The sequence below is a fragment of the Polypterus senegalus genome, chromosome 2 (genome assembly GCF_016835505.1).
Source record: "Polypterus senegalus isolate Bchr_013 chromosome 2, ASM1683550v1, whole genome shotgun sequence".
In the NCBI taxonomy this organism is placed as follows: Eukaryota; Metazoa; Chordata; class Cladistia; order Polypteriformes; family Polypteridae; genus Polypterus; species Polypterus senegalus.
The window spans coordinates 51842436-51867435 of NC_053155.1; the positions used below are offsets into that span (position 1 = coordinate 51842436).

General features: G+C 36.6%; 1 protein-coding gene across 3 annotated transcripts in view; it reads left to right on the forward strand.

Annotated features, from left to right (window-relative positions):
• The window catches only part of bcl9 (BCL9 transcription coactivator), a 522554-nt gene that overhangs the window by 397974 nt on the left and 99580 nt on the right, over window positions 1–25000 (forward strand). The gene's annotated exons all lie outside the window — the stretch shown is intronic.

A 25000-nucleotide genomic window follows, 5' to 3' on the forward strand; every position in this document is an offset into this window, starting at 1 on the left:
GTGTTTAACATTGCTTCTTTATTTGTCTGTCTATGCTGTAAAATGTGTCAGGTGATCATGATTTTGTTTTATGTCTCATTGTGCCAGGTATTTCTTGTTCAGACTTCACACAATGATGATTGTCCATAATTTTAAGCTTATCTTTCTATACTTCATGACTCTGAAGTGTGATCAGGTGGTCACTGAATTAAGAGCTGCATTCACATTATCATGTATTTACTTTATAGTTTTCGTAAAAGTGTAGCATAGTCCAAGTTATGGATATCTCAGATATCAGTCCGTCACTTTCCAACCTGCTATATCCTAACTACAGGGTCACAGGTGTCTGCTGGAGCCAATCCCAGCCAGCACAGGGCGCAAGGCAGGAACAAATCCATGGACAGGGCGCCAGCCCACCGCAGGGCGCACACACACACACACACACACACACACACACACACATTAGTGTGCACCTAACCTGCATGTGTTTGGATTGTGGGAGGAAACCGGAGCACCCGGAGGAAACCCACGCAAGCACGGGGAGAACATGCAAACTCCACGCAGGGAGGACCTGGGAAGAGAACCCGGGTCTCCTTACTGCGAGGCAGCAACACTACCACTGCGCCACCATGCTGCCCTTATCTCAGATATTTGAATAGCCAGAAATCAGTTGGATTATGATTAAATAATATTCAAATAAAACTCACTTGGCTAAAATGTGGATATGATTTGTTCAAATGCATTGAGTAAAAGTAGAAATGGTCAAGGAGGATCAGCCAGACTAATTCCAAAAACCAGAGTTAAGAAACTAAATAACTGTTTAATAAGCAGACCTTTTTTTTTTTTTGTGACCTAGAAAGTCTTATCAATTTTACATTTTTTTCCTCCAGAGCAGCAGTATATCTTTAAGAGAGTAACGCTGTCACTTAAGGGTGTTGATGGTCATTACCTTCACTTTTTTTGCTAAATTAGGTAATTCATTGCCATTTTAGAAATGATTTTCTCCAGCCACTGAGTTTCTCATTGACCAGTGGTCACTCAATTGAGTGTATTTTTGGATTAATGAATGCAGTCACTTGTAAATTATTCATTTGCTGCATATTTTGTGTAACATTCAACACAAATGCTTCCCAGGATGGGTTTTCAAAGCCATCTTTAATCAAATTGAGACAGATTAGAGCCAGCAGAAAGCATTTTAAGTTAAACTAGCAAATTGTGCTTGCGAAATTTTGGAAGAATAAAAGCATTGGTGAAATGATAATGAGGAAGAGAAGAACATTGCACGTTACAATAGGAAAGAAGATTTTACTAAGTAGTGACTTGTGAGAGTACTCAGTATTAGAATAGTCACATGATTAGTATGGGATGTTGTTATAGTCACTTATAACAGAATGAATACTTACAATACAAAGTGTAACATGAACAGGTTAATGGAACATATTGGATAAGAAGGGAAATGCAGGACACATGTAAGTCGGTATGTGTGAAATGTGGCTGTCTACTGTAGTATACAAAAATATTCCTTGGTGTGTAACCAGCAAGTACCTGTACCTGGGTTTCAGTATAACTCTGGAAAATGTAGTGTACAGGCCATGGGTAAAAACGGAGCCTGGCAAATAAACTCCAACATTATTAAATAATTGTTGTTGTGACTTGGTGATAGTCATACATGATGCTAAATGAAAGGGAATTTGCCTGTGCCGTAATTTAAAGGGAATATCTTGTTTTGAGTTATCAGTGTTATGGAATCCCTGTAGGTTTTCCATTGTAATGTTTCTTGTTGTCTGGCAGTTTGCCATTGCTCTTCAGAAAGGTTGTGTGTGTAATTCGTTTATCGTTCACTGTCTAGGTGCAAGACCTGCTGCTTCTGATCTTTTGGAGGATGTCTCTCTATGGTTTGTCGTACGTTGTCTTGGAACAACAAAGACATCTTGCCTGTATTGGTTGGTCTGGGGTGATGTAGATGTTGCTGCTTCTGTACGTTGGTGTATGTAGGCTGGCGAGACCGTTTCTGTTGGTTGCAGCTAGGCTGTATGTGCCTTTTCATTTTATTGGGAGGCTTATGTTGAAGTGAAGGAAAAATGAGGTGTAAAATGGTAGTGTCATTAATGCAGTTTCGGTCAGTAGCAAAGTATGCACCGAATATACCATCAAATAATTGAAGACTTGAAGATAAGCCCAAGACCAAAACTCTGCCATTAATACTGATTCCTCGTTATTGTTTTGGAGGGATGTAGTAGTTGTGGCAACCGTTGTTTATATCAAGCATGGACAGACATAAGTGAAATAATATAAGGATTTATGAAACACTTAATTTTGCAACCTTACACTAATATGAAACTGTTGGTTCTCGGGTTTATTCTGGTTTTAATAAGAGAGGAAACATTAAAAACCATACAGGAGAATTTGGAAAAATAACTAAAAAAATCCATAATCCATAGTCTCATGCCCCATCATTTTATTATGGTAAAATGTGACCTGAATAACTAACCAAAAAGCTTGGAGTGTATAATTTGTGATTTTCTTTTTTCACTTAAATATAAATGTTTTAAATGCATCTTTTGAGAAACAGCACATTTTTGTTTATATAGTGCAGATCACTTTATTACGAACAGTAGCCCATAAAAGTGAATTATGGCAAACTGCAGTCAAACTAATTATATTTAAAAAAAAAAAAAATCGGGGGTTTGCTCCATGCAAACTACATGTTGGCACGCAACGACTCTCTGTACTGTTTTTGAGTAGGCTAAGCATGGTGACAGCTACAACACATTCGGCAGAAGTAGGTTCCCCCAGATATCGAGCAAAATTATGTGTGTGAGAATTACAGCTCAAGACAAGCTAATAATGCTGTATGTAACCCACATACAATTATTTAGCTGTTCATCAGTAGCTCTTTTAGTGTTGTGAAGCCGGTTAACTTGAGAAATTCATGCTAGTGATTAGCATGGAGGGGAAAGTTGGCACCATGGTATTTCTGCGGACAGAACGGATAAATTGTCCACTAAATGCACTTGTCAGGTACTGCTATTGTTGCTTCTGAGTGTGTTTAACTAAAATAATTTTTCTGTACAGAGGCTAGCAAAATACGATAGAGAAATCTGTTAAATTCCCTTGCAATCTTTATTGTGGGCAATTGCATTTTGACTTTTTGCTAGGCTGGCAACTTGTTAATCTTTAACTATCATCTCATGGATCTGAAAAAAAGCTGCTTATGAGCGGCTGTTAATATAAACATAAGTCAGCTTTATAAATGTATTTTTAGCAATTTTCTCTGGTCGTTAAATTGTAAATAAATCACATTCAATGAACACTCAGGCTCATTCTGTAAGATTTTTTTTTTAATCCAGCATAGCTGATGCGAACTGAAAGAGTTTGCGGCACAAAAACAGTACAAGAGTGCTGCTGCTGCTAGGAATTTGGCTTTTCTGAAAAGGAACACAGTTTCTACTGCAGTTTAGATTGTAAATCTACAAATCATACAGCTAAAGAAAACCCATTAAAGTTAAAAAGGTTTGAATATCAGGACATCCTAACTAAAGTGGTTGTGGGCCTTTTCCATGTTCTCAAGTTCATGTGGACAGGCTGTCCTTTTATCGGCAGAAAGGAGTGCTCTGGAACAGCTGCATGTGAATCCCACTTATGACGTTTTCTCCCATTTCTTTTCTTTTCCTCCTATGTCTGAAGTATTTTTTTTAACAGAAGATATTTAGAGTGCGTGTTGCACAGAACCTTTTGCACAATATTGTTGATGGATTATTAAGGCAAACATACAAGGTAACTTAAGGCATCTAGTTGCTTTTGAAAAAATGAAGAATTGCAGACAAACATAATAATATTTGTATAGCACCTTTCCCATGCGCAAAGCCCTTCACATTAAGAAATTAAAATTAACAAAGATTTGTGTTTATTTTCAGCCATACTAATTGCAATTTATATAAATGATTTCTGTGATAAATGCAGTCATTGCTGCTTCAGAACAAAGTGTGAAGCTGTTCCAAGGTCAGCAGTGAAAAAGTTAACTAGTTCTGTTATTTAAAAGTTATTTAATACTCTGCAGTTGCAAAAGTATAGAATATTGGCCTTTATCTCAATATTCTGTTTTAGAGATATGAGTTGCCTCTCTTTTTTGTCTTCCAGTTGGTACTATTTTCACTTCTTATCATTATTAGGCCTCTTTATGCCAATTATGCTTTCAATTATGTTTGTGATGTAAATGAACAACATGGATCTCGATTTAAGATGGTCTTTTTAAAAATACATGTGAAATGAGTCAGAGTGGACCAGTTGTAACTCAAAGATCTAATTATTTGATCTTCTTTAAAGTTAGACTGCTAATATTGTCTTTGTTTCTATTGGCAAATAGGATTCATATTTATAAATTATACATTTAGATTTAAAAATATCTTAAATTTGTCTTTGTATGCCACTGTTATTGCTTGGTAGAACATTTTCACTTTGAGCATTTACAAATGCTCCGTTTTCATATCAAAATAAAAAGCTGTTGGTTATCCAGTCTGATTTCTGAAATCCCCAATCTATCAGCTTTGAAAGAGCAGATTTTTGACTTTCTAAGGCATATAGACATACAACAACAACAACATTTATTTATATAGCACATTTTCATACAAAAAAGTAGCTCAAAGTGCTTTACATAATGAAGAAAAATAAAAGACAAAATAAGAAATTAAAATAAGACAACATTAGTTAACATAGAAAAAGAGTAAGGTCCAATGGCCAGGGAGGACAGAAAAAACAAACAAAAAAAAAACCTCCAGACGGCTGGAGGAAAAAAAAAATCTGCAGGGGTTCCAGGCCACGAGACCGCCCAGTCCCCTCTAGGCATTCTACCTAACATAAATGAAACAGTCCTCTTTGTATTTAGGGTTCTCACGGACGCTCTTGATAATGATGGTCATGCAGACTTCTGGTTTTTAATCCATCACTGTTGGAACATCACGGTGCTTTGAGTAGATGGTGGTGGCAAGACACCTGAAAAAGAAACAGAAGAGAGAGTAGGGGTTAGTACAGATTTTAGAGCCACCATGAATAGTTATTATAATGAATTGGATATACAGAGTTTTAGGATTAAATTACAGTGAGGTTATGAGAAGGCCATGTTAAAATAATGTATGTTCAGCAGTTTTTTTTTTTTAAAAGTGCTCCACTGTATTAGCCTGGCGAATTCCTATTGGTATGCTATTCCAGATTTTAGATGCATAAATGGTCCTGTGTGAAAAAGTAATTGCCCCCTGAACCTAATAACTGGTTGGGCCACCCTTAGCAGCAATAACTGCAATCAAGCATTTGCGATAACTTGCAATGAGTCTTTTACAGCGCTCTGGAGGAATTTTGGCCCACTCATCTTTGCAGAATTGTTGTAATTCAGCTTTATTTGAGGGTTTTCTACCATGAACCGCCTTTTTAAGGTCATGCCATAGCATCTCAATTGGATTCAGGTCAGGACTGACTAGGCCACTCCAAAGTCTTCATTTTGTTTTTCTTCAGCCATTCAGAGGTGGATTTGCTGGTGTGTTTTGGGTCATTGTCCTGTTGCAGCACCCAAGATCGCTTCAGCTTGAGTTGACGAACAGATGGCCGGACATTCTCCTTCAGGATATTTTGGTAGACAGTAGAATTCATGGTTCCATCTATCACAGCAAGCCTTCCAGGTCCTGAAGCAGCAAAACAACCCCAGACCAGCACACTACCACCACCATATTTTACTGTTGGTATGATGTTCTTTTTCTGAAATGCTGTGTTCCTTTTACGCCAGATGTAACGGGACATTTGCCTTCCAAAAAGTTCAACTTTTATCTCGTCAGTCCACAAGGTATTTTCCCAAAAGTCTTGGCAATCATTGAGATGTTTCTTAGCAAAATTGAGACGAGCCCTAATGATGTTTTTGCTTAACAGTGGTTTGCGTCTTGGAAATCTGCCATGCAGGCCATTTTTGCCCAGTCTCTTTCTTATGGTGGAGTTGTGAACACTGACCTTAATTGAGGCAAGTGAGGCCTGCAGTTCTTTAGACGTTGTCCTGGGGTCTTTGTGACCTCTCGGATGAGTCGCTCTGCGCTCTTGGGGTAATTTTGGTCGGCCGCCACTCCTGGGAAGGTTCACCACTGTTCCATGTTTTGCCATTTGTGGATAATGGCTCTCACTGTTGTTCGCTGGAGTCCCAAAGCTTTAGAAATGGCTTTATAACCTTTACCAGACTGATAGATCTCAATTACTTCTGTTCTCATTTGTTCCTGAATTTCTTTGGATCTTGGCATGATGTCTAGCTTTTGAGGTGCTTTTGGTCTACTTCTCTGTGTCAGGCAGCTCCTATTTAAGTGATTTCTTGATTGAAACAGGTGTGGCAGTAATCAGGCCTGGGGGTGGCTACAGAAATTGAACTCCGGTGTGATGCACCACAGTTAGGTTATTTTTTTAACAAGGGGGCAATTACTTTTTCACACAGGGCCATGTAGGTTTGGATTATTTTTCTCCCTAAATAATAAAAACCATCATTTAAAAACTGCATTTTGTGTTTACTTGTGTTATATTTGACTAATGGTTAAATGTGTTTGATGATCAGAAACATTTTGTGTGACAAACATGCAAAAGAATAAGAAATCAGGAAGGGGGCAAATAGTTTTTCACACCACTGTATATGAAAATTAAAGTCACCAACTTTTAAGAGTGTGTCATAGTTTGTAATTAAAATTGACATTAATTCATAGAATTCCTCAAAGAAAGACACATTAAATTTGGGAGGTCTATACACGGATAATACTAGAACGTAAGAAACTCCATGAATAGCAATGGAAAAATACTCAAATGACTTGAATTTACCAAAATTAACATCTTTACATTTTAACCGGTTCGAGTAAATGTTTGCCAAGCTGCCGCCCTTCTTTCCTTGGTGGTCAGCACGATTAAAACTGTAATTCGGAGGTGCAGATTAGATTAAAACAGCTGCGCCATCTGAGCTAAGCCACGTTTCACTTAGTGCAATAAGATCATTAATAAAAAAGTCTTGTTAGTTAAAGCTCTAACATTTAATCGTGCCATATTTAATCTTTCGGAGGGGCAGAGATGAATACTACAGTATGTGCGTTATTGATATTTGGAACAGGAATTAAGTTATTTTTGTTAGCGCCGCTCTGTGTGTGTTTTTTGTTTAAACTATAGTCTGTTTTAATAGCTTTAATTGAGATTGGTTATTAGAGTATTAATGTTGTGCACTTTTACGGAAAATTTTGTTAAACAATTATCATGTCCTAGCATAGCAATAGCATTTGGGACGGGGATAAGAGTAGAGATAGATAGTTAAGATAAATGAATTATCTAAGATATGTTTTCTGAGAGGACATGGGCGCTGAAACTGTTCGGATGCAGGCCATCTCGCTTGAAGAAACGTGGCCTTTCCAAAAAGAGGTTCCAGTTTTTGATGAATCCGATGTCTTGATTCTTGCAGAAGCCATGCATCCAGTTGTTCAATCCTAGCAGACAACTGTAGTACTCATTTGATCGTCTGATGAGAGGTAGTGGACCCAAAAAGAAAATCTTTGCCGATGGGGCCTTCTCCTTTGTGTCTTTAATTAATACCGCAAAGTCAGCCTTGAGAATTTCCGACTGACGGTGTCTTACCTTCATAAGTTGCAGCTATTGCCTGATTAAAAAAAAAAAAATCTTATCAGTAAGTACATGTCTTGTGCGTTTTGTTGACTGTACATTGTGGTTTCATATCAGACTGATGAGCAAGTCATGCTTCAAAAAGATAACTTAAATTCCCATACTGTCAATTTTCAAAAGATCTGTTGCATGTAACTGAGGAGTTTCCTGTGAATTTAGTTGTTGTCAAATGAATTGCCATTTCTTCAAATATGTCAAAGAAGAATTCACATGTTGTATATCCTCACAAACCAGAGATGCTCTACTTTTACATGTAGCTATAAAAATGATCTTTTATAGTTTGTCTTTTTTTAGTAAAACTCTGTCCTGGCCCTGTGCAACTTCTGAGAAGAGTATCAAATCACTTACATGCCTATATGCATGTCTAAAATTTCACTCCGGCATACAGCTGCAAAATTAAGAAATCAATGTCTGGCTTTCTTTTAGTTAGAAAATGTAGTAAATATACCTGTTTTTTTTTTTTTTTTAATATAAACTGTTTTTCTTTTATTATTTTAAAACTAGTATTTTGGTTAATGGTACAGCTTCATGATTCCAGCATATCTGTTCGAATCTTGCACCCAGTTGTAGGTCTTGTGGAAGTCTACATGGTCTCTCATGTCTGTAGAATTTTCCTCGGGGTCCTCCAATGTGACTGCCACATAATCAAAGATGCATCAATTCAGGTAGGCAATACGTTGAATTTTCAGTTCAATATTTAAGAAAAATCAATATGCAAAAGCAAATACTGTGATGTTCAAGACTTCAATTTTTTTTCCCCACAACCTTTTTTTTGCACAATTTCAACTGCTCTTTCTTAGCATGACTACAGTGACACTTCTAGCGTTGTCTTGAGTTTGATAAGTGTGAGGAATAAATTTAGTAAAGATCAGACAAGGAAAACATAACAGGTAGGGTTAGCACTCCTGTTGGAAAATGTTTGGTTATAACCAGGGTGACAGTGCAAGTAGTGCCACATCTACAGACAAAAAACTTTACTGTATGTGAAGAGGCCATTCAGACACATGCAGCACTCGCAGTGTGCTCTTCAATCCACCTGGGAAAACAGATACCTGGTAAGAAAAGTTCCATAAAATGTATGCTGTTTTTTTGTGTACCATATAAGCGGACTAAACAGCAGATGGAAGAAGATAACTGCTGCAATGACTTGCTGTATTGCAAAACACATTTTCACATACTTGAATCATAGAAATGCTTATAAAAAGTAACCATTAATTCATGTCAGAAAGTGACACAATTAAGCAGAGCAAGGACTTACTCATCCATTTCACACCATCTCTGCTCCATATTGAAACTCTTCAAGTGCAAATATACTTGGTAGCCATTACAATTGAGTTTTTGTGAAGTAGTCAATTCTGCATTATGTACCATTTTATTTTAATTTCAAGTTTTTATTCTTTGTTTTGCAAGTGAATTGAGCCTTTTAATTATAATTACTCTGGATATATACTGTATAACATATATATATATCCATCCATAGTATATCAACATTTATAAATACATTATACTGGTGATCCTTGAAACTGTTAAGATTATTAGATGAAGAGTAATATACACCTGTATTAATTTTTTGAGAAAATGTTACTATTAGGATAATAAAATATCCACCCATCCATTATCCAACCCGTTATATCCTAACACAGGGTCACGGGGGGTCTGCTGGAGCCAATCCCAACCAACACAGGGTGCAAGGCAGGAACAAATCCCTAGGCAGGGCGCCAGCCCACCGCAGGACACACACCCACACACCAAGCACACACTAGGTGTCGATGCACCTAACCTGCATGTCTTTGGACTGTGGGAGGAAGCCGGAGCACCTGGAGGAAACTTACGCAGATGCAGGGAAAACATGCAAACTCCATGCAGGGAGGACCCAGGAAGCGAACCTGTGCCGCCCTAATGAAATATCAATTATTGAAGTAAAAATCTTTGATTTTTTTCAGTGCTATATAATGAGATATTTTCTGTTAAATGGGAAAATTACATTTTACTGGGTAGTTTCCAACAAAATTTTACCTCTGTCCTTGAAATTTGAAGTGCCTTACAGATTCATTCTTGGTGCTGGCTGTGTAAAGTACTTATCAATATTATAGCAAAAAAAAGGATTAAGTTGCTGTTAAGATCACTGGATGCAAAATACATGCTCCAAATATGGTATTACTAGATGGATAATATTATAAAATAAATGCCTGTATACATGATACAGACTGTGATAGAGAAGAAAAGGCATGTATTTGCAAACACATAATTGGGAACAATTGCAAATGACTCGATGTTTCTGAGGCATTACAAGTATGTTGTTACCATCTGCCACTGCCCAGCTCATAGACTTGAAGCGAAGTTTTGTGGGCGACTGACAGGCCAATTGTTGGAAAGTTTATTTCTGTTTGTGTGTATTTTACTATATCTTAGAGGAATGCATATGAGAAATATTTAATCTGGCTTATGACTGTAGACCCAGTGTAATTTAATTTTTAATTTTGAGTAGTATACTAAAAATTTTGATAAGACTGTTTTATCTCTTGAAAATTCCATTGGATGCAAAGTACTATGGAGTGTTGTGTAATTCATTTATTTGCATTACAGATTGTGGAGTTAGTCTGTATTTTCTGGTCTTTTATGTGGAATATGCTTATACTGTATTAACTGAAGCAGATCCTTTTGAAGTAGTCTGTATTTTTCAGCTGTAGAGTCAAGAGACTATGCATGTTTTCTGTCAGTTAACATGTTTGGAGTTTAACATAACATGTTGATGCAAACAAGTCATAGAGCCCAGCATAGTTTCAGTTCCTATTCACAACGATCTGTCATACATATAACTCTCTGACTTCTTTCCTCCAAGCTAACAAAGCACATGGCCAGACCCTGTTAATATTTAAATGCTGTAATGTGCAGTTGTAAATCTACAGTGACTGGATCAGACATTTAGAGATCATTGATCCTTTTGTATAAAAATAATAGCAGATAACCCTTTAAACCATAAATTACTATTCTGTTATTTGATAACATAATGTTTTAATTCCGATCAAATAAATGGTGCGACAGTGACCGCAAATGTCAATTTTCAAAAAAAAAAAAAAAATCTTGGCCTGGAAACACAATAGGCCAGCACATTAAGCATTAACTACTTTTAAATACCAACAAAGACCCAAATTAACTATTGAGCCAATTGTTAATCTGAATACTTAAAATTTGCTTGCATTTCTTTTTACTAGAAAGTGAAATGACACAGTAGTTTTAACAGTTACCTATATACTGTAATTGCCCACTTATAATTTAAAAGCATTGCCAAAAGATGCTTTAACAAATGAGACTTTTTCAGCTTCATCAGTAAGTGCAGTTTACTACTCGTTCTGAACAATGCAGAGAGGGAAAAAAAATCCTCATGCTACTATAAGCAACAGTAAACTTATTTCAGAAGTCATTGTAATTGGGTGGAAAATCACTAGGAAGATGTGATGCTTCTGTATTTATAAACAGGCATTTAACTTAGGACACCATAACCTCTTCACAAAATTCCTTGTTTAACAATTCCAAACTGTGCAGACCAAGCAGTTTCTTGGGTTGAAAGCATTCAAACCCTTCCTTGGTAAATGTGTGGGGAATTCTAAAAGTTGTGATAAAGGTCAGTGCACATTTTTTATTTAAAAGAAAATGTGTTATAAGAAGTGATACAAGGTATACTGGAAATGAAAAAATACCAAACTACACCGTTTTTAAAATGTTACTGTACCAGCATTTTAGTGCAGCAAATAAATGATAGCTTTCAATCACCTCACACTTAGTCTTTTATTAGTATGAATTAAACTCCAAGGAGGACAAATCTTCAATGTAATACATCTCCCTGTAATCTCTAAGGGTGTGGTGGGACTACCCTACCCCGGTCTGTGAATGAATGAATATTTCTCTATAAACACACTAGAGACTCTAAGGGATTTAACCACTACTCATAATGATTTGTGCTATGTGACATAGTAGGGGGACGCACGATTGTATGGCCTAGAAAGGAGGGGCATGTGGTTTTTGGGCTGAAACAATGGCAAAGGGTTATCTAATATTTGCTACAGTCTAGTTTTGGTACTGGTTCTAAGGCATAAAAGCTAGTATCAATACCAGAGTCAAATGTTAGTATCTATTTAACACTAGTTGTAAGCCAGTGTGCTACTGCATTCAGGCTATTATGAAAGTGGCCTAAAGGTCAGCTATCACCAGATGCTGCACATCTTCCTAGTTCTCTTTGCTTTACGGTGTTCCGTAGTGGAAAACAGCAGCCATGAACCAAGCAGTGCATGACTTTGTTTGGTGGTATACTGGCTCAACATGTTCACCCTGACTTGTGTAAAATGGTTTCAGATTTCTAGACAACCTGAGAATAGCTAACCTTGGGAAACAAATGGCTTTGAAAAGATGGAGGTAGTCACCTGCACTTCACGGAATTGGTTTCATTGCTTGAACGTGAATGTGTTTTATTTATAAACACCTTGACATTGTGTGTGCTTTATTTAGGAATTTTCTATAAACCTGAGTAATTTATTTAGATGAAGCTGGTTCCTTACCTGAGAAATCGCTGGGTGTGAAGGATAGTCAGTTAAGGATAGAGCCTTTATGTGTGAAAGGGTCTAGAAAAAAAAAACTAGTATTACAGGTCTCTGTGCAGTGCCATTTTGAAGCACCAAGATTTTATACTTGGTGCCTAACAAGTATTTTTAAGCATAAAAATCTCTTAAGGCTGGCTTTTATGTACCCATTTATGTACAGTATTTATTCTCTAAAGTTCCACTCTTGGTACTTAACTTGTCACTGCTGGGCTTCCTTAAACTGCATCTCTGGCTTCATGGGATTAGTGTATCGAAATACCGATAATACAATAGGATAAATAGTAAACATTGTGATTAAAAATGGCAAGTTATTCTTCAGAACAGTGCAATCCAGTGGAAACTTCAGGGTTTGAAACTTTGGTAATTCTATTTCATTGGATGGTGATATCCTCAGAGTAAATTAACAGTCTACTACCTGTAAGGGGTCAGAATAAGAGTTAATTTCAATATGAAAATAATTTTGCAGTATTGTACATTATAATTTATAGTGACTGTTTTGTGCACCTCACCTGAAAAAAAATAAAAAGTAACCAATAACTTGCTTTTTTTGTATGTTTTTTTTTTTTTTTTTATCTTGGCTGTGGATATTATTGTTGGAGTTGACCGTCCTTTTCATATTTGTAAGAAGGAATTAATAGATCTAACTTCTCATCCGTTTTATTAGCAGGTATATCTCTTATCAGGCTGCCTTTCAGTCTCTGTATATCCTGCTATTACTCTTGTTTTAAATACCATATGGCTGTTATTCATTTATGTCATATTTTTAATGATGCAGTTATGAACTCTTTTAGAATGTTAAAAGATTAGAAAGATTTACATGAGAATAAGCCATTCAGCCCAACAAAGCTCACCAGTCCTATCCATTTAATTCTTCCAAAATAACATTGTCTAATTTTGAAAGCTCCTAAATTTGTGCTGTCTACCGCACCACTTGTTAATTTATTTCATGTGTGTATGGTTCTCTGTGTGACAAAAAACTTACTAATCTTTGTGTGAAATTTAACCTTTTGTGTCCAACTGTGTCTCCATGTTCTTGATGAACTAATTTTAAAGGAAGAGTCTTGATCCACTGTAATAATTGCTTTCATAATTTTGAACAGTTCAGTCATGTCACCTGTTAGTCTCCTTGTATTTGGAACTGGAAAAGGCTGGTGCCTTTGATCTTTCCTCATAACTCATCTCATGTATTCCTGAAATCAGCCTAGTTATTCTTCACCTGGAAAACTCTTCTTAGGCATAATTTTGACATATTTAGCTGGAAATAATTGTATTTGTTTAAGATGAAGTGAAGAAGCTGGAATTTGTTTTCTGAATCTACTTCGTCATCTGTGAAGAGCTGGATCCTTTCCCAGCAGCGTTGGGCATCAACAACCCTGTAGGGGATGTCAGTCCATCACATAATACACTCACTCAAGACCTGTTTAAAGCTCCCAGTTAGCATAATTTATGAATCTTTGTGATGTAAAGGTAAACCAGAGAAAACTTTTGTCTATCCTGTGGAAAATGGTCCTAGTGTATGTGAAGTTTATATTTAAAGTATGAAACTGCTATATATGGTAATTTTTATATTTATTGGGTATACTGTAGATCAGTAAAGTGTATAAATCCAGCATGCTGCCTGTTGACTTACCGCAAATGAAGGGATTTAGTAAATTTGAGATAGGAGCAGTTTCACTGTGTGTTTTAGAAAGAATAATCTGTGATCATCATAGGCTTCAAATTTATATTAAAAGTAGTATTGCTTATTATGAATGCAGTTTAAATAGTGATACTTTTTGCATGGTTTCTAATGATAAGGTTTTCAAATAACAACATTGTATCTTGGACTCCCAAGTATAAGTAGGCAAACTCAGCTTTTGAAATTACACTTCTTTGCATTTATATGACCACAGAAATAAATATATTAATTGACATTTACATTTTTAAAAAAGATTCCTTTTCAATGAAGTCAAAATGAAGACATTAGCCTGCCACGTAAACAAGTAAACAATCTTGTTCACAGCAACTGTTTTAAGTTGCTTTTGCACCAGGAAGTTTCAAATTAAATGTTTCAACAAGACACTTTGTCAGTTGTTGAACATTTGTTCTTGTGTGACTTATTTTCATTTTTAGATTCAGTGAGCATTTGCAGACTAAGAATACTTAATTGATAATTTAGTTATCTTTCAAGTCAGATATATTTTTCCACAATCATGGTATGTATTAATTTCTGTGGACAATTGTGCTCTTAAGTGTAGTATTTTTCTCCTTTTTTTTTTTTTTTATATAAAAAATGGTGCCTGATATTTTTGTTTAAAATGGAGATTAGGAGGCATCTGTGGAAACTTGGGAAAACCTCTTAAACTTGGAGTTCAAGGCCAGAATCATTGATTATTGATTCACATTTTTGAGATGGCACACATTATTAGGCAGTGTCTGGTTATATTCTTCAGTTAATTGCCTGCCTCCTACTTTTGGGGAAAATACAAGTTGAAGTTCACATTTAATAAAGAAATGGCCTTTAGCTTCCCCTTAATTATTTCAGATCTCCTTTTTTGTTTTGTTTAAAAAGTATCTCGTGTAAATAGTATAGTGATGAGCCAAAAGGAAAGTTCTTGGCTGAATTTCAGAAAACACTGAGTCGAATTCTGAACACCTTTCTTTCATTTATTTTTGTGCAATTTCATGAAACCTGAATTAAATCAGTTTAACTTTTTATTTATACTTTAAATTTAATTATAAAGTACAATTTGATAAACATATCCTTTTGTTCTTGTAATCTGTATTTTCAAATAAGATTTATTTAAAAAAATTCAACAGAAAATAAACAGTAACAATATTCAATTTTGTAAATGATGATTTACAGTATACAAGTCTGTAAAACAATGTACATTTTCCCAACATGATTACAAATAGTAACAAGTTAAAAATGTCTGTGGTTTAACTTTCAGTGCTTTTAGGGACTTGCTTAATTTTCTGAAATGTGAGAGTTTCAAGCTTAAATTGTTGGCTTCCTACGATTATGATAGGAGGCAAATCAGTGTGGTGCTTTGCTGATAAACACAGTGTCAAAGAAATATTGCATCTGCAGATGATTCAACCATCAAGCTGTGTGTATTGTAATGTAAGTGCTAAATACATGGTCAATCACTATATATGTCACTGAACCACATTTAAAGAGCTTGTTCCCTCTTCCATTCAGTTCTACGTGAGTTAAGTTGCTTGCGGTTTGACTTTTACGACCATAAAGGTTATATCATTTAACTAGTACTTTTTTGAGGGTTGCTTGAGTCATCTGTGCTGGTGTAACTCTGCCAGCATTGCTCTGTTTTGCTGACAGGAGTGGATATTGGACAATTAAGAGTGTATCATTTGAAAGATTAAACTAATCTGTAATTGAAGTCACACTGAATGTCTGTTTTAAGATGCAGTATATGAGGTTGAAAAGCATTGGTGAGTTTTCAAATATATACAGCACACTCTCAATGATACTTTCACAAACATTTACCTTTAATCACACATTTCCTTGACAAATAAATGTGCCCAATTTCAACTATTATCTTGCAGGGAAACAAGTTGTTTTATGCAGACAGGAAGACTTGATAATGACACTAGGTGCTTTTCATACCCAAAATTCATCTTAAACCATCATAAGAGGCAATATGAAGAAATACCAACAGCTTTGTCAGCTTGCCTTGCTACAGTGACTATGCTCTTACATTTTGACGGTTTGTAAATTTTGAGATCTTGTACCTAAACCATTAAAAATGTGTATGCCTTCAATGATTTATAAATTTTAAACCCACACATATTGTATGCCTTCAGTCCAAAAGCATGGTAGTTCACAGTGTAATTTCATGTGAACTGTGTCAGCTTGTTGGCATGCTTTGTCCATTTCTTGGCTGCCATGTTGTACAGATCCACATTGTTTAGATCTTATTCCCTATAGCAGGGATCCCCAACCCCCGGGCTGCTACCGTCTAGGCCGCGAAGTGTGAGGTAAAAGAATATTACAACAAACTATTTTTATGGTTCAGACAGTTTCCCCATATGACACGAGTCTATTGAAATCTCGTTACTACGAAGTATATTCAGCAGATACTTGCATTACAATGTAGTAACCTTGAAATTCTTGAATGAATCATCCACAGAGCAGTTAGTTCTGTGGTTGCAGCTCAGTTGTGCACATTTGTCAAAAAATTTTCTTTCTTCAAACTTTCCTCATACTGTTTTTCTGCTGTTTTTGTTTTCTGTGGTTTTCAGTGATACCTTTTGTTTATTGCTCATCAACATTTGAAAAACATCCGTTGGAATTTAACTCATTGTCACCCTTCTATAGAAACGGCAGACACGAAACAACAATAACAGTGTTAATGTTTGCGATGTGCAATCTTTTGGAATGACCAGTGCAATGCATATGTCTTTGTTATATGAGGAAAAAAAAAATCTCGGGTTGCAAACGTATGCAAACTTTTGCATTTGAAGACGCCGAAAAAGCAGTTTTTATGTGGTTTAGTGATGTTTGTTCAAGAACATTCCTATTAATGTGGTGCTCATTCAAGAAAATTTGAGGTTTTTAAACTCTTTTGGGACCTCTTTCAACAGGACAACATGCTATGAACCTGCTGTTGCTCTGCCTCGGCAACAGACAAACAATCTTACACAGACGCGGCAATTGCGCTTCAGGACACACTTCATCATGACTTCCCATTGGGTGGGTGGGGGATCCCAAAAGTGTTCAGAAATCTCACAATATGAAGAAGAAGAAAAGGATGATTCAGCTTCTGATTGATAACTGTACTGCCCACAACATGCTTCCACATTTGGGTAATGCTCTCATTGAATTCCTCCCACCCAGTTGCACAGCAGTGCTTCAGCCATTGGGTTTTGGTATCATTTGCACCCTGAAAGTGTATTATTGCAAGGAGCTGCTGAGAAAAATTCTCGTCAGCATAACTTGTAGACAGGAGAAGATTAAAATAACGCGAAAGAAGCTATTGAAGCTTTTTCCATTTCCAACATCCTTTCCTTGTGAGGCAGTGTTTTCTGCAGTGACAGCAACCAAAACGAGATTACGGAGTAGACTGAACATAAGCAACACACTTTGCTTGTCACTCTTCCACCGTCTGGTGGCAGGAAAACAAGCTCAGGGCTCCCACTGATTCTGCATTATGGTAAGCTGTATAATTTCTATTACGATATTATAACTTAATAATAATAGAAATGTAATGTAAATTGTGTATAAAACTGCCCTATGAACCCGCCCATAATCCTCTGTCACCCCCATCCCCAAAATTTGCTTCTAGTAAAGCGGTGCTTGGTGTCAAAAAGGATGGGGACCACTGCCATATAGAACAAGAGGTGCTCTTCGAAAGTATCATCCATAACTCGCACAATACAGCAATGGTAAGAGAATCGCATCCATCCATTATCCAACCCGTTATATCCTAACTACACGGGGGGTCTGCTGGAGCCAATCCCAGCCAACACAGGGCGCAAGGCAGGAAACAAACCCCAGGCCGGGCGCCAGCCCACCGCAGAAGAGAGTCACATATTCAGCAGTTTTATTCATTGGGTTGTATCTGCATTTTTTTTTTTTCGCTGATTTTATCCAAATATTAAAAATTTGTTAAATCCCTAAATCGTTTACTATTTCATATGCCTATGAACTTTGAAGAATATGTCCTAGAACAGGACTGATTTTATCTACTGTAGTCAGTGTATTGTTAATTGCATACGACATTTCAGTTCCGCTGCTCCTCTGCCTTGTGTCTAGTGCTGCCAGTATACATTCCAGTAGTTCATGATCCGGTATGTTTCGTCTTTGGACTGGTCTGGCTTATGCGTCCACTTAAAGGAATTACAAAGAAGTAATCTGTTCAAGTGTCTGCCCAGTGTCTGGCTTATACATTATTTTTTTTTATTTTATGATGTTTGGGACTGACTATGATATACAGTATATCGAGCTTCTCTTTATCAGCACCATACACTAGCAATGAACAGGGATAACCACCTGGATTAAAATTTTTCAGTTTTTACTAGTCACATCTGTAGATCCATTATTCTCTTATTGGGGCTTCATTTTTTATTCTTTTTCTTGCTGTTATCCAGCAATCCATTTTTTTCTGATTCCTCAGGTTACTCTTCAGGTCTGCAATCCACAAAAATTGGAAAAGATAAATGTCTACCAGTAGCAGCTGACTGATCACATTGTCATGCTCTAAACATTTGCACAAAAGTTATTATTTCTGAACTTGCAATATAATTGTATTAAATTGGCAATGATGGTAACTTTGCTAGGTTCATTTTTTATGTTGGTATGGCACTGGGAAATTCTAAATTTATTTATTGGTATTTAATAGTTTTTAAGTAAAATGCTTGATTCTTTACTTCTGCATTAAAGTTCATGCCCTGCTAATAAATATAAATATTGGGTTGTAAAGTTTCTCTTTCATTTTTTATCTCATTCAAATATCCACATATTTTAACCAGCTCAAAAAAATGGGAAATGTAACAGACACAAAAAGTGCTTTGTTTTTGGTCAACAAATAAAAAAAAATATATATTTAAACCGAAAAAGACAAATCTCTAACACATGGTAGAATCTGGCTGGGACATTGTCAATCCAAAATCATATCTATTCACCTTTCCAGTTACAGTTTATGGTCACATTGCTTGAACAATTTAAAACCTCGATATTACAAAAAATACCCATTGTGTAATTTATACCAAGTGAAGCAGAGTTACAATTCTAAACCGAAAACTTACACTTTAGTGTGAGCTTTGTAATGTGTATTGATGTCAGATGAAACAAACAGTTTGAAGGCTTATGGAGAGATTTTAGGTGAGTCCACGCAAATCTGTGGCCAAAAATGCTACATATCTCTACAACGACCTAAAGCAGAAGGGGGTATGGCACTACCCAACTTTGTTTTATTACTGGATGGCAAATATACAAGCTATAAAGACCTGGACATCGACACAAATTGACGAATATCCACAAGCTTTTATCTGTTGCAACTCTCCATAACAACCACTTTTTTCCACCCTCTCAAACATATACACTATTCAATGTCTAGAAAATGTCTGGAATTAAAACACTTAGTGACTTGTACATAGATAATATCTTTGCATCCTACGAACAATTACGCTTCAAATACAACTTCTCATCAACAGAGTTCCTCCAATACTTTCAAGCTAGAAGCTTTGCTAAAAGAGAACCTGCCCAGTTTTCCTCGCCTTCCACCTTGATCTATTCCAGAAGAATTATTGATCAGTATTGAATATTCGGATAGCATCTTTAAAATTTATAAAAATATTTTAAAGTCTCTTCCTTTCAAAGACCCCAGAGTGCATTGGGGAAAGAATCTGTCACTTAATATTTCAGAAAAGGAGTGGAAGGCAGCCATGCACAGTAAGGTTATTATAGTTAACTAAAACTAAAATTAAAACTGAAACTATTATTAAAAACAAAAAATTTCATAAATTGAAATAAAATTAAGAAAGCTGAAATGAAACTAAATGAAACTATTAAAGTAGCTGGAAAGACTAACTGAAATAAAATAACATACTAAAAATATTTTTAGTTTTCGTTTTTGAATGAATATTGTTGCTGTTAGGGCCGATTTATACTTCACGCTCAGAACGTGTACGCATCATGGCTGCCACGCGTTCCCAGCGTATATTTCACGCGTCCTCTGAGCAGGTCCTCAGAAATTAGAGCGATGCGTGCGCGAGTACCAGCAAAAAGTCGGGGGGCGCAGTGTGCTAAAAGTTGGAACGTGACGTCAGTGTCTCATGTCACATGTGACAGAAAGCCTCTATGCAGATCCTACGGGATGAATGCTTCGATGTGGTGAAGCAAAATGCTGACATACAGATGCATTCGTGGTGCTTTTATATTCAAGCGTCGCATATTCACAATCGTAAAGACACGATACATTTTAAAAGTCTCACATACCATCTTTTGTGCTGTCTTTTTTTTTTTGCAACTTAACAGGAACATAATGTATAGCACTGTATTTGAGCCACTGAGAAAAAAAATAAAGGACACGGTGAAAACATGTATTTTGTGATTAAAGTGGAAATTTCGGCTTTAATCTTGAAATGTCTCCTTTAACCTCGTAGTTTACTTTATCATTAATGCAGACCATCGTAAACGTCATCCCCTGATAATACACACATGGGGGGAATAATTACACACATGGGGGTGTCACGGTGGTGGAGCGATAGCAGTGCTGTCTTGCCGGGAGTTATGTTGCTGGAATTTTCTGCTTGTATTCCATACTGTGCTCCGGTTTCCTTCCAGATATGCAGATTTGGGGACTTGGTGCCACTAAAATGACGCTAGTGTATGCAAGTGCTTGTATTCACCTTGCAATGAGCTGAGGCCTCGTCCAAGGATTGTTTCTCACTTGTGCCCAATGGTTGCTGGAATGGACACATCCCTGGATTGATGGATTTAATCAATAAACATAATTTTCCGAGATATTGTGGTAAGGTGTCATCAGAATTTAATGAGTGTTCTAGGCAATTCACAACAAAGAGAAGCCGATCATGTTCTCACAGTGATAATATCTCGCACTGCCACCTGGTGGATTCTTCCAGATTTACGTAAAGTACGTGCGCAAGTATGAACACTACAACGGTTGCGGAGCAGGAGTGTCCGCTGCAGCATGCGTCGCGTGAAGTATAAATCCGGCCTTAGTCTTTAACTCTTGTAACTTTTAACTCTAAAACAGAAAGTCATCCATCACAAGCAGCCTGCATCTAGTTATCCAGTGAATGGCGGCTGGTGATGGAGGGGCGGGTATTCACACAGCCGTTGCGGTGACAGAGCAAGCGGACTACTGGCGCGTAATGTGTGTGAAATAGAAAGCCATTTACTGTGCTGTCTGTCTTTGCGCTTCTTGTATATCAAGATGTAATTCAAACTCCTGAAGTCGGAATGTGCTGGTAAGTAAAACCTTTACCGTATGGACAGAAGAATCATGAGTTAGTAACATTTCAGTTTATTTCTCAAGTACCTGCGTTTTGTTGACAGTAATTCTCCTGCCACTTCGCACATAAGAACAACGAAGCCCAGTATGGGAGATTTTTGAATGCAATATTGAAGGCATTCATTATAAGCACATTCTCTTGGAGCGAGATATGTTGTGTGCTGTAGACATTTAGAGTAAAAACAAAAACGCAATCCTTAAAATTCACCTAAATTTCATTATAAATTGTCCCATTCTGGGCAAAAAAAAATAGATTTTAAAAGTGCCAACAATCAGTGCACATTTGCTGCACAAATGACAAAGAAAATATTTTTAAAAAATATTGTATAAAATTGTTCTTATACAGTATATGGTAAACAATGTGATGTAGTTAGCTTTTAAACTTGTATCCTAACCTATTAAGTGTACAATTCTGTCTGATTGTGACACAAAACTAAACTCCATAGTAGCTCTTTAACCAGACCATAATTACTAAAACTAAGACTCAAACTAATAGTTATAAAAATAAAATAGAAATGTCTTTGTGAATAAAAACTTAATTAAAACTAAAAATATATGACAAAGGAAAAATAAACTGAATTTCCAAGTAAGGTCAGAAAAAGTATAGAAATAAAAACTAATAGAAGTCAAAACTATAATAACCTTGATGCACAAAAAATACTCAAGCTCCATATGTGCAAAGCATTCAGCCATTCAACTTAAAATCTTTTATCAAGCACATTTATGTCTTTTAAAATTGTCCAAAATGTTTCCAGGGCAAAATCCAACATGCTCCAGCCTCACTGGACCATATGTTCTGGGAGTGCACCAAATTAATAACATTTTGGACAAACATTTTTGCATGCCTATCACACAGCCTTGCGGTCATGATCTCTTCTAATGCATCAATAGCTGTGTTTGGTGTACTCCTAGACGGCCTTAAAGTGGAGAAGGACAAACAAACTGTAATTTCTTTTACTACACTACTAGCATGTAGACTTACCTTGTACAACTGAAAGAATCCCACCCCACCACTCTTAAGTCAGTGGGTAACCGATGTTTTGTACTACTTGAAATTGGAAAAAATCTCATTCTCACGTAGATTGTCTGTTCAAAAATATGGCAGGCTCTAATTAATGACATTTTAGAATAAGCTTCTATTTCGGTGGAAAAAAAGGATATCCTTTTCTTGCTGTTTTTATACAGTAGCTTTGGTTGCCAGCTCTTTTCTCTTTCTCTTGGGTGGGGGGGTTGAATTTTGCTTTGATTTGTTAAATTTGACTTGACTGTACGGAATGTTATCCATATCTAATTGAAATCAATAAAAATTAAAAAAAAGAAAACGTGCTGCATATATGGGCAGACATGCAGAATCCTAAGAGAATGATAAATTTACGGCCTGTTGACTTAAAGTAGCTGCAATTCTGAAATTCTCTTGTGTTTTTGCACTCATTTGCAATGGGTATGTATAATTGCAACTTTGAGCATGCTCCTTGCTTGCCCTGAAAAACCTGTAGCTTATCGACATGTGCAAAATTGAGCCTGTTTATATCCCCACTACTGACGACTTACTAATTAAAAAAAAAAAAAAAAATGAGTGTTCACTAGAGCTCACTTTCTTAACTAAGACATGTAAAAAACAACAGTTTTCATTCCAGGGCAGATTTCATGTATATTGCTGTTTCATTACAGGAAAACTTCAAGGGTAAATACATATCCAAATTAAGAACTGGAATATGGTGGAGCAATGAAACGCACCATTTATTCTACAGAGCAAAAAGGCACAAGTGTGGCTTAACATAAAATTGGCAGTAATAAAAGCATTTTAGCCTTGAAAGTGCAGAGGGATTTTCCTACTTCAGTAAGTTAAACCATTCAGGAATTCAAGCCAAGAGTGAAGTAAAAATAAGGAAATCTATTGTTTTGCATGCAACAACAACCTCTGTCGTTATCAGTAGGCACCTCTAAAGCTTTCTTGTCATTTTAATAGATACATTTATTGGAGTCAGTTTATTTGCATGTAGTTAACATATTCTCCCAGTGTCTGCATGGAGCACTCTCCATAGAATATGTACATATTCTCTCCACATCCTGAACACTAGTGTTAGATTAATTTTCAAGTATATAGATCAGCACATTGAGGTGTGCTTGAGTTTGTCCTGCAATAGACTGATGCCCCATGTGAACCAGTTAATACTTGGTAGTACTTGTAAAACTTGAGTTGATAGCTGTTTATGTATAACTAGCCGACCCGCGGCGTAGTATATGCCGCATAATTATTTATTGATGGGTGAACACTTCCTGAATGACACAGTTGTCCAAATGGGGTGAGTTTGAGGATACGACTGTGAGTGAATGAAAAGATGGAACTCTGGAGAGAGCAACATAAAATTGTCCGTGACTGATAACTGGTTTTGGCAGATACAGGCATATCTTTTTGAAAGTTTGGCCCTGTGCCTTATTAATTGTCATTGCAAAGTCTAATCTAACAGGAAATTGTCTGTGTGTAAAAGTAAAAGGCAAATTTGAATCTGATGGGGTCAGGGAAATCCGGGGAGTAAGGGCAGTTTGTGAGGTAGCAGCTGCGATAGTTTTACACTCTAGTACATTGCGGTGAATGCTGGTAACAGTCAGTCTAGTGCCATTACAGAGACCTCTTGCTGGCATGAGGTTTCTGAGAAGTTTGACGACTGGACCAATTTTAAGTTTATGCAGAGGCATGCCAGTGGGAGTAAGACTGTTAAGAAATTCTTCGGGGAATGAAAGTTGATCTGCGGGATCATCTGTGATGAAGGAGTCAACGCTGGTGAAAGTTACTTCGTCAGTAGAGATAAGTTTAAGTACTTGTTCATTAAGGTGTAGCGAGTCTTCGTTGGCGGCGACACTTAATATAGCTCGCATACTGAGTTGTTCTGGAGTGACAGTTGAGAAGTCGATGCCTCAAGAGCGAGGGTAGATGCGGGAGGAAGGTTAGAGTTGGTGGGCGGAGCTCTATCGTGTGTACCCCATGGTCGGGTGACTTGGTCAATTTTTATATAGAAAAGCAGCCGGAACCGAAAAGAACAATGAAAAGTTAACGTGGCTGAGAGGTGCATATGGACTGTAGCAGAGACCAAAGCGACTGAGGATGTGTTTGGTGAGGTGTTGGGGGCGAGCACATGAGCAAGCAGTGCGCATGCGTTGAGAGCGAGGGTGGACGCAGGAAGAGGGTTAGAGTGAACGGGAGGGGCTCTGTCGTGCGTATCCCATGACGCGGGAGGATTAGAGTTGGCGGGCGGGGCTCTGTCGTGCGTACCCCATGGTCTCTGTCGTGCGTACCCCATGGTCTCTGTCGTGCGTACCCCATGGTCGGGCGACTTAGTCAATTATATATATACTGTACTAGCAAAATACCCGCGCTTCGCAGCGGAGAAGTAGTGTGTTAAAGAAGTAATGAAAAAGAAAAGGAAACATTTTGAAAATAACGTAACATGATTGTCAATGTAATTGTTTTGTCACTGTTGTGAGTGATGAGTGTTGCTGTCATATATATATATATATATATATATATATATATATATATATATATATATATATATATATATATATATATATATATATATATATATATATATATATATATATATATATATATGCACACATAAACATATACACATATATATATGCACACATAAACATATACACACACATATATATATATATATACACATATACATATATATATATATATATATCTATATATATCTATATATATATATCTATATATATATATCTATATCTATACTA